The sequence below is a fragment of the Macaca thibetana genome, chromosome 7, assembly GCF_024542745.1.
Source record: "Macaca thibetana thibetana isolate TM-01 chromosome 7, ASM2454274v1, whole genome shotgun sequence".
Taxonomy (NCBI): Eukaryota; Metazoa; Chordata; class Mammalia; order Primates; family Cercopithecidae; genus Macaca; species Macaca thibetana.
The window spans coordinates 87,197,655-87,207,885 of record NC_065584.1 but is presented as its reverse complement, the minus strand read 5'-3'; the positions used below and the strand labels follow the sequence as shown (position 1 = coordinate 87,207,885).

Genomic DNA, 10,231 nt, shown 5'->3' with positions numbered 1-10,231 from the left:
CAGGGACCGTCCCAAGTTATCCGGTGGCCGGAAGGCATCTCGTCCTTAGCAGGTACCGACCGCCGTGCCCGCGACCGGCGAAAGCTGTCGCCGCAGGGCGCCCTTCGTGGAGAGACCCCGAGGCAGAAGAGGGCCGTGACGCTGCCCGGTGACCCGCCTTACCTGGCACGGGGCTGGCGCTCCAAACCGTTAGACCTGACAAGATTACCCTCCCTCTCTCGGGACACCTTTCGAAACATGTATTATAACTCTTTCCACCAATTTCAAATAGTGCGGCTTAAAAGATGAAGGAGAGCTAAACAAACCAGAAAGAAAAGAAAGGAAAAAATCCGGTAAAACTACAAATACAGGATCATGAAGTTGGCAGGTGGGGAGGGTAAGAGAGAAAAGGGTAGAGCATATGTTCTTAATTGTTCGCCGGCTGGTAGCGTGGCCGAGCGGTCTAAGGCGCTGGATTAAGGCTCCAGTCTCTTCGGGGGCGTGGGTTCGAATCCCACCGCTGCCATGTGGTCTTTTTTTTCCCCTTGGAAAAACATCCGAGTATTCCGATTACTGTACTGGCGCTACCACGTTAACACAGTCTCTTCACCTTTCTTTAGCACCCAATCTCGTATCTCCAGTTGGTAAAGAATGTAGCTGTGCGCTATTTTGGAATGTCTGGTATTTCTGAGTCTTTCATAATGTGAAGTACTTCATAAAGACAGTAAAATCCTCTCAAGATCATAAAGATGCTTTTGAATCCATGGTTTCCCAGAGGAGGGAAAGTGCTAGGACATTAATAACATTCATGTGTAGCCTTTGCTTTGCCTTTAAGTGGACAAGCATATTTTGAGCTCTTTGCCTTTAAGTAGACGAGCGTAATTCGCACTGTTCTAGTTTTTGAGGAGTACAGAAAGATGAATAAAATAATGCCTACCCACAAGGGAAACTCACAGTCTAAACTGGAAAAATAAATCCTACAATTACAAAAAATGCTCTTGAAACACTGTAAAACATCATTGAGTAGAAAACAAATGTGGCATAAGGACAGTAGTGCAGTGACATGGGAAGGATGCTGAAGGGACCGTGGGCTGGGCTGTTAGAATGCAAGCAGTGGCAATTCTCACATTCCTGACTGTGGAATAGTGACTTGGGCAAGCTGCTTACCTTTTGTGTGCCTCTATTTCCTCATTTGTACAATGGAGATAATACATACTTCTATTATGAAAATTAATAAATATATGTAAGGTGCTTAGCGTCTAGTCTGCAGAGACAAGAAAGCTCAATTTAGGTTTCCATTTGTAACATAATTCCATAGCCATGGCTATTATCCGTAGGAAGATTCCAATCTGACGCTACAGAAACTGGAAATAAATTGCCATTTAATTGTGGCCTCTGGAGATCAGCAGGTGTGCCCAGGAGTGTGGTAATATTCGTCCATCCATTCATCTATTCATTATTAATTGCCAACTATGTATAGTACACATTGCTAAGTGCTGAGTGTACAAAATCGAGCACAACAAAAGATTTGCCTTCCTGGAGCTTATATTCTTGTAGGGGAAACAGAAAAAAAGAAGGAAAGAACTGCATGTAATAATATTAAGTAGTGATAAATGCTGTGAACAGCAATAAATTAGTGTAGGGTATAATGGCAATTGGAGGCTATTTTGGAAAGAGTGGTCAAGGAAGTTGTCTCTAAAGAGGTAACATTTGAGCACAGAAGGAGTGACAGAGAGAGAGGGATACAAATATTTGAGGAAGTGATGTTCTAGGCAAAGGAAACAGTAAATGAAAAGTCCGGAACAAGAAATAAGGCCCATGGATTTGAGGAACAGCGGGAGGGCCAGTATAGCTAGAAGAAAGTGAATGAGAAGGAGGAGGAGGGGGTAAGCAGTTGCTATCAGAGGGACAGACACCACCGGAACACACAAGAGCTCGATCACAGATTCTGTTCTAAATGTGAGAAGTTATTGGCTGCTTTTAAGTGGAGGAGAGTATTGTTTGGCTTACATTTTAATAGGATAACTCTGGCCGTTCTCTAGAATAGGGAGTAGAGAAAAAGTAGGAAGATGAATTAGAAGGCTATCATGGGATTTGTAAGAGTTGAAGGAGAGTTTAAACTAGGGTGATAATGAGTGTGTTGGGAAATAGATGAAGATAGAACAGTGGATTGGATGTGATGTTGGAGAAACCGGATAAATGATGGATCTGTTTCCTGAGATAGGGGTGGTGGTTGGAGAGCAATTGGAAGAGGAGCGGCAGGAAATCAAGGGTATCATTTGAGACAAGTTAATTCTGAGATGCCTGTAACTCGTTCACATGCTGGGGCAAGCAGGTGACTATATCTACAAATCTAGGTCCAGGCTTATGAATAGGAGTCATCAGTATACGATGCTATGTTAAACCTCATGACTTGATAAGTATAGAGAGAGAAACAAAAAAATGGGCAAGGGGAGAGCAAGACAACACTCAAATATTGAGAGGTCAGGAGAGGAGGAGCCATCAAAAGAGAGTGAAAAGTAGCCTCCTGAGATGAGAAAGGAAGTAGGACGAAGACTGAAAAGTGACCTTTAAGATCTGGAAACATCAAAGTCGTTGGTAACCTTGACAAGAGCCATTTCAAGTGGAGTGGTGGAGAAAAAAGGCCTGATCATAATTGGTAGAGGACAGCATGAGGGCAGGAAGTTGAGATACATAATGCATAACTTTTAAGAACTTTTATTTTTATCTATGCAGAAGAAAGAGAATTAGGAAGAGTGGTTAAGAAGGCGTTTTTTTTTAAGGATTGGTGATACTGCAGCTGTTTGGGGTTTGTATGCTAATGGGAATGATTGGCACACTGGGGGAAATAGCTGCTGTGTGTGTTCTTAGGGGCTTGGGGGTGGAGGTGCTGAGGTAATGTTGATTTCAGAAACCAAGTCCTTACCTAAAGGACAGGAAATGGAAAATTCATCTGATGTGAAACTGAAGGAGCTGTCCTTAAATATGAAAAGTGAAAGATGGGCCTTGAAACAAGACAGAAGACAGAGACGATGAGTGTTGATGTGGGTAAGTTAGTCCATCTGCTTCCAGAAGGGGCTATAGTTCACTTCTAATGGAATCGTTTTATTCTGTAATAGTTATTCACACAATAAAGAAAGTTGCTAAGGGTTCACAAAACATTATTTTTTAAGTTAACATTTCAAAATTTGCCTATGGAGATACACTTTCCCTCATCACTCTATTGCTCCACTGGAGTTCACAGAATTCATTGCCTGCCTCACAGTACAAAACAAACAAACAAAAAGCAGAAAGGGTGGGGAAAAAGGAAAGAAAGGAAAAGGAGAAGAAAAGGCAATATTATGTAATAACATATAAACCCCTTTTTATTTATTTATATATTTTTTTGAGACGGAGTCTCACTCTGTAGCCCAGGCTGGAGTGCAGTGGCACCATCTCGGCTCACTGCAAGCTCCGCCTCCCGGGTTCACGCCATTCTCTTGCCTCAGCCTCCCCGAGTAGCTGGGACTACAGGCGCCCGCCACCACGCCTGGCTTATTTTTTGTATTTTTAGTAGAGACGGGGTTTCACTGTCTTAGCCAGGATGGTCTCGATCTCCTGACCTCGTGATCCACCCGCCTCGGCCTCCCAAAGTGCTGGGATTACAGGAGTGAGCCACCGCGCCCGGCCATAAACCTTTTTTAAAAGATAACACATCATATAGTTACATATGATGACAATGTTAGTATGTGTCAGCTCCCAATTCATTCCCAGGAAAGAAAGCAGCTCCTTATGTTTAGCAAGGGCTAAAGTTTCCGAGCAACTTTGCATACGCTATTTTATTTGACTTGACAGGATTGCTAGAGGTAGGCAAGGAGAAGAAGATGTGTTATAGTTTGTCAGAGAGAATGAAAAAGACAACCTGGGGCTTTCTCTGCATTGCTGTTTCACATCCCTGGGGAGTCTTTGGCTGCAATTTTTCAAAGCACAGTACACAGAGAGAGCAAAGTGCAGTCGTGACGTTTTCAACACGACATTCCTTGTTGAGTTGAAAAAGCGAGGGCTCGTCCGGGATTTGAACCCGGGACCTCTCGCACCCTAAGCGAGAATCATACCCCTAGACCAACGAGCCACGACATAAAGCTCTTTAAATTATGCCCCAAGGCTTATTCAAATCATTAGGCATTTTTCTGATGAACTAGGTTCTTGGGTGCCTTCTATCGGCAGGAATGCATACTTACTTGCACAGCAGAAGTAAACCACACGCCCCAAGTCATTGAGACTGGCAGCTTCTGTAGCAGGCGTGAACCCGCCTCGCCTAAATGACTGCCGAAGCGGCGCCGACTTGAAGTCATGCAGATGTGCCAAGCGACAGCCACTCTGCTGCCGCATTGTCTGACCCCGCTTACCTTCTGATGTGAAAATTGCTGTGGGCAAGAGGGAAAAAAACACACAGGCCCCAGCGAGAATTGAACTCGCGACCCCTGGTTTACAAGACCAGTGCTCTAACCCCTGAGCTATGGAGCCCTCGCGTGCATTCACTTTTTCTACCTTTTATCTTATAGATTGTTATTGTGCCGCTAGCATTCCAGGTATTCAATAGGATGTTAGCTTGAGTAAAATTCCAGGATATTCTCCTACAAAATGAGAACATTTTCGTGCTCTGTAAATCCCTCGAAAAGATTCTGCTTTGAGCACAGCAACTACCAGGCTGTCTTCCCGTTCCTCACCCTGATACTCTCTTGAGACGTTGCCTACTGTGCCTCTGTGGTGCATGGAAATGGTGTTGATGTAAAAATTTCAGATCTTTGGGTACAAGGGCGACCCCACACACACACCTCCCCGAAATATGAGGCGTCTACGGAGGGCGTCTGATGGACAAGGAAATTGTAGTGCACTCCTTCGGCTTACTATGGTGGTAAAATCCAGGGACGGAGGTGAGAAGAGATTTTCCACGATTTTTTCCTTTCTCAATCCAGATCCCCAAACCTCTAAACTTGCCTTTCTGGAGTTAATCCCTCACTCTCCAAGGTCCAGAGGTAGAAGCAAACAGGGAAAAGGGGTGTTGAGGAAGAAGAGTTTAATCCTTCCCTAAAGACATACACAGATTTATACACAGTTGGTATGAAAATAATACGACTTTTTAGAAAAGATTGTTTTTAATTTTTAGAAACCTTGTTTATATAAGCTGGTGAACAGAAACTAAGCAATTATTTAACTAAGAAAGATCTCGTACCCATTTCTTATAGCAAGTAAGCCGTAGATGAGAACATTGAAAAAAAGCACTGATTCATGAAAACCCAAGAAGTGACGCGACTCTACTTAGTAAGATTTAGACCCTCTGACCACAGGTCTGCTTTTTTACTTACAATTTTTTAGTGCTTTCATGTCCAAGATCGCAAAATTTGTAAGAAATCTGTAAGGTTATTACGATTCATTGTCTCCTTTAATTTTCATTATTTAAACGTAAAACACGATGCTGTTGACCTTACACATTTTCAAGGAAGAAAAGTGCTCTATTTAGATAGGCAAAGTAAGGCATTTGTGGCAGATATTCTTGGATTTGGGATGAGTTAGGAAGAGGCCTCACAATGTTGTCCCAAGGTGAGATGAATACATATCTTCTGTAGCCTGACAAGGGCTGTTCCTTCTAAGACTCCTGGGTGTTTACCCCTCAGTCTTCTGCTCCCAAGAGAACTACAAGGCTTTGTTTTAACTGATTGAATTAAAAATTGAATCGTTATACTCTATTTGCCTACATAAGACACTTCACTGGAGAAAACCTCTAACATGATCTCTTTGGACCTAAAGACACACCACATAGCTTAAGGAAATGGCAAGTTGCCTACCTTTTTTTTTTTTTTTTTAACATCGGGGGACACAAGTAGGCCTACCTTTTTTCTAGAGCAGAAAAGTCAAATTAAAATAAACTTTTGGTCATAGTTGATATGTGATTTTTGGCAGGTATAGACAAAGAGTATGTAGTGCAGTGGTTAGAAAAAACCTAAATCGGTTATTTAACTCTGCCAGGTCTCAGTGTCCCTGTTTTAGAAATAGGTGTTTATTATTATAATCATTGTTAGTATTATCTTCATTAGCATTATTTTCAGAGAGACTGGCCATAGGCAAAATTACTAAGCAGTGTAAACTGTCTCTGAAACGGCCTTCTTCCTCTTTGCTGTTTCTCCTCCTCTCTCTTTTTTTTTTTTTTTTTTTTTTTTGAGACGGAGTCTCGCTCTGCCGCCCAGGCTGGAGTGCAGTGGCCGGATCTCAGCTCACTGCAAGCTCCGCCTCCCGGGTTCCTGCCATTCTCCTGCCTCAGCCTCCCGAGTAGCTGGGACTACAGGCGCCCGCCACCTCGCCCGGCTAGTTTTCTGTATTTTTTAGTAGAGATGGGGTTTCACCGTGTGGGCCAGGATGGTCTCGATCTCCTGACCTCGTGATCCGCCCGTCTCGGCCTCCCAAAGTGCTGGGATTACACCTCCTCTCTTTGCTTGTCTTTCTCTGATGGTATTCATGGCTCCTCACCTTCTCTTAGAATCTGTACCCTCATTCTCACCCTATCACAATTTGGCAAGCTCACTTCTATTCCCTACACGAATTGATTTCTTATCTTCTAACCACAGATTGTTATACATTTAAGAATAATTTAAATATGGGAGGCTGAGGCAGTCAGATCACAAGGTCAGGAGATTGAGACCATCCTGGCGAACACGGTGAAACCCCATCTCTACTGAAAATACCAAAAATTAGTGCATGGTGGCACGCGCCTGTAGTCCCAGCTACCCAGGAGGCTGAGGCAGGAGAATTGCTTGAACCCGGGAGGCAGAGGTTGCAGTGAGCTGAGATCGCGCCACTGTACTCCAGCCTGAGCCAGACTCAGTCTAAATAATAATAATAATAATTTTAAGTATTCAAAGAAGTATTCCAAGGAGAGAAGCCAGGGCAACAACCATGGATGTGATGTTTCTGGTTTCTCCTAGACAGAGGCTGGCTTTGTGGAGAGGGTTCTCACTCCTCTATCAGTACAAATAAACCTTTGACCAATTGACCCTGTCCACATTGAGCCCACCTCCTACTATCAAAGGTTGTCCCAGGACCTTATGTTATATTCTCATTCTTCCAGCCCCTTACTCCACAATTCACTGGAGTTGGCCCGTTGGACTCTAGGAAACTCCAAGAGCCCCTTCTACTAGTTTATCAGACTTAGCAACAGCAAACCTGGTTGTGCTCCAGTGTGTTCTGGCCCATCCTGAGCACTTCCTCTGCTGAGCAACTTGACCCCTAGTTGTAATCTTAGCAATATTTTTAATTGCTTTTTTGTTGTTTGTCTGTATTTCTTCCATTTCCCCTCAACTTTCCATTTGGAAAAAATTTAATCCTAATGTGGAAATAAATGAACACCAGTTAATGAGAACAAGCAAAGGGTATTTAGAGCTTTCTATAGCAAAGGAGTTAGCAGCCTTCACTTGTGATTTTTTAAAAATATAATTTCCCTATTATTTTTCCCTAGAGGATAGTTTTTCTTTAGTCCTTAAGGACTCACCATCTTTTATGGGCTTTGGTAGGGGTCATGTGGCAGCATCCATATGTCTGAATCAGGGTGGGGGTGTTCAGTCCTTGCAAGCTTCACAAGATTAATTCCTGTCTACCTTGCTGTGAATGACACAACTCCCACAGTAACAGAATTTCACGAACAACTTGGGAAGCCTATAGGCGTCAAAGATACTAGCTTCAGAAATGTCCCTGACAGATGCAGTTTCTACTACTTTTTGAATGAAACTTCTTAATAGTCTTACCTTTGGGTAGGCATAGGGCATAGTTCATGCAGCGAATAGGCTGCACGTGGCTGTGGCCCTTTTTGGCATGACCATTGTTATTTCTTCTCTTTGCCATCTTGGAAGTGAGGACCCAAAAGAGTGTCACTTGTGATTTGGCAGAGACTCTAAGGTAGGCAGAAGCGTAGGAAAACTTTATAGTGGACAAAGGGAAGACTTCAAGTGTGCCCTGACTGGAGACTGTGGCATGAGGACGCGGGGGGCAGGCTAACTAGAAGCGGGGCATCCTATGTGATTGGTTAGGGATGCATATTTGGCTTTCTCTGGTTGATCCTAACTTGGAAGCAGAAACAAATAACAGGAAAGGTGTTAGTTATTCATAAATTCCTAGCCATTTGGGTCTGGTTTTTACAGAGGTTATTGTTTGGCTTCCTGGGCTGGTTGCTTAGAGATTGTGGTCTGACCTCCTAAAAGTCTGGCTTAAAGATAATGGACTGGCCAGGCGCTGTAATCCCAGCACTTTGGGAGGCCAAGGTGGGCGGATCACCTGAGGGCGGGGACTTCGAGGGTCGGGAATTCGAGACCAGCGTGACCAAAATGGAGAAACCCCGTTTCTACTAAAAATACAAAATTAGCCTGGCGTGGTGGTTCATACCTGTAATCCCAGCTACTCAGGAGGCTGAGGCAAGAGAATCGCTTGAACCTGGGAGGCGGAGATAGCCGGTGATAGGCAGTGAGCCGAGATAGCGCCATTGCACTCCAGCCTGGGTAACAAGAGTGAAACTCCGTCTCAAAAAAAAAAAAAAAAAAAAAAAGAGAGAGATAATGGACTGGCTTCCTGTGCTGGTCACTGTGGGTTGACTTCCTGCACTGGTTGTTGTAGGTTACTACTGGTCAGAGGTCTATTTTTATATATGTTCTGGCCACTGTCTGTTTGTATAGTAAATACCCTAGGGAAAAGTTAAAAACAAAAAAAACACTACGATAAAACCTGTATATCCTCTAACTAGAACACCCATTATTAGTAACATTTGCATCCTTCTTACCTCCCCATCCCCCTGTTTACATATACTATCCAAGAGCAGAATATTAGTACCATATCACACCCAAGAAAATTTATAATTTCTTATATGCTAATAGACATACAGTCCATATTCAAATTTCCCCACTTACCCCCTCCCTATTAAAATGATTTAAATTCTAAACAGTATTTCTCACTGCATTTAGTTGTAACTTCTCTTTGGTCTCCTTTAATCTAGAAAATTCCCCTCCTGGCCTGGCGCGGTGGCTCACACCTGTAATCCCAGCACTTTGGGAGGCCGAGGCAGGTGGATCACAAGGTCAGGAGATCGAGACCATCCTGACTAACACAGTGAAACCCCGTCTCTACTAAAAATACAAAAAATTAGCCGGGCGTGGTGGCGGGCGCCTGTAGTCCTGTAGCAGGACAAGCCTCAGACAAAACTCCTCAGACACGGAGTTAAAGAAGGAAGGGGTTTGTTTATTCTGCCGAGGGCTTCGGCAAGACTTCTGTCTCAAGAGCCGAGCTCCCCGAGTGGGCAATTCCTGTCCCTTTTAAGGGCTCACAACTCTAAGGGGATGTGTGTGAGAGGGTCCTGATTGATTGAGCAAGCAGGGGGTAGGTGACTGGGGGCTGCATGCACCGGTAATTAGATCGGAACAAAACAAGATAGGGATTTTCACAGTGCTTTTCTATGCAATGTCTGTAATCTATAGATAACAGAACCAATTAGGTCAGGGGTCGATCTTTAACTACCAGGCCCAGGGTGTGGCGCCGGGCTGTCTGCCTGTGGATTTCATTACTGCCTTTTAGTTTTTACTTCTTCTTTCTTTGGAGGCAGAAATTGGGCATAAGACGATATGAGGGGTGGTCTCCTCCGTTAGTCCCAGCTACTCGGGAGACTGAGGCAGGAGAATGGCGTGAACCCGGGAGGCGGAGCTTTCAGTGAGCCGAGATCCAGCCACCGCAGTCCAGCCTGGGTGACAGAGGGAGACTCCGTCTCAAAAAAAAAAAAAAAAAAAAAAAAAAATTACCCTCTTAGACTTTCTTTTCTCATGGCAATTGTCTCTTAGGAAGTCTCACATACTGAATGTGATTATTTCGTCATATAAGATCTCAGTTTAATATTTACTTATTGGCCGGGCGCGGTGGCTCAAGCCTGTAATCCCAGCACTTTGGGAGGCCGAGACGGGCGGATCAGGAGGTCAGGAGATCGAGACCATCCTGGCTAACACGGTGAAACCCCGTCTCTACTAAAAAATACAAAAAACTAGCCGGGCGAGGTGGCGGGCGCCTGTAGTCCCAGCTACTCCGGAGGCTGAGGCAGGAGAATGGCGTAAACCCGGGAGGCGGAGCTTGCAGTGGGCTGAGATCCGGCCACTGCACTCCAGCCTGGGTGACAGAGCGAGACTCCGTCTCAAAAAAAAAAAAAAAAATATTTACTTATTTCCTCATGATTAGAATCAGCTTAAAT

General features: G+C 44.1%; 3 non-coding genes across 3 annotated transcripts; 1 reads left to right on the top strand and 2 right to left on the bottom strand.

The window, feature by feature from the left end:
- The first annotated feature begins 423 nt into the window (after positions 1-423).
- On the top strand, positions 424-505 carry TRNAL-AAG (transfer RNA leucine (anticodon AAG)). The gene has a single exon. It is a non-coding gene; the product is annotated as a tRNA-Leu (tRNA).
- Positions 506-4,018: 3,513 nt separating this feature from the next.
- On the bottom strand, positions 4,019-4,090 carry TRNAP-AGG (transfer RNA proline (anticodon AGG)). Its single transcript has one exon. It is a non-coding gene; the product is annotated as a tRNA-Pro (tRNA).
- A 322-nt stretch (positions 4,091-4,412) lies between these two features.
- On the bottom strand, positions 4,413-4,485 carry TRNAT-UGU (transfer RNA threonine (anticodon UGU)). Its single transcript has one exon. It is a non-coding gene; the product is annotated as a tRNA-Thr (tRNA).
- Between the last annotated feature and the right edge of the window lie 5,746 nt (positions 4,486-10,231).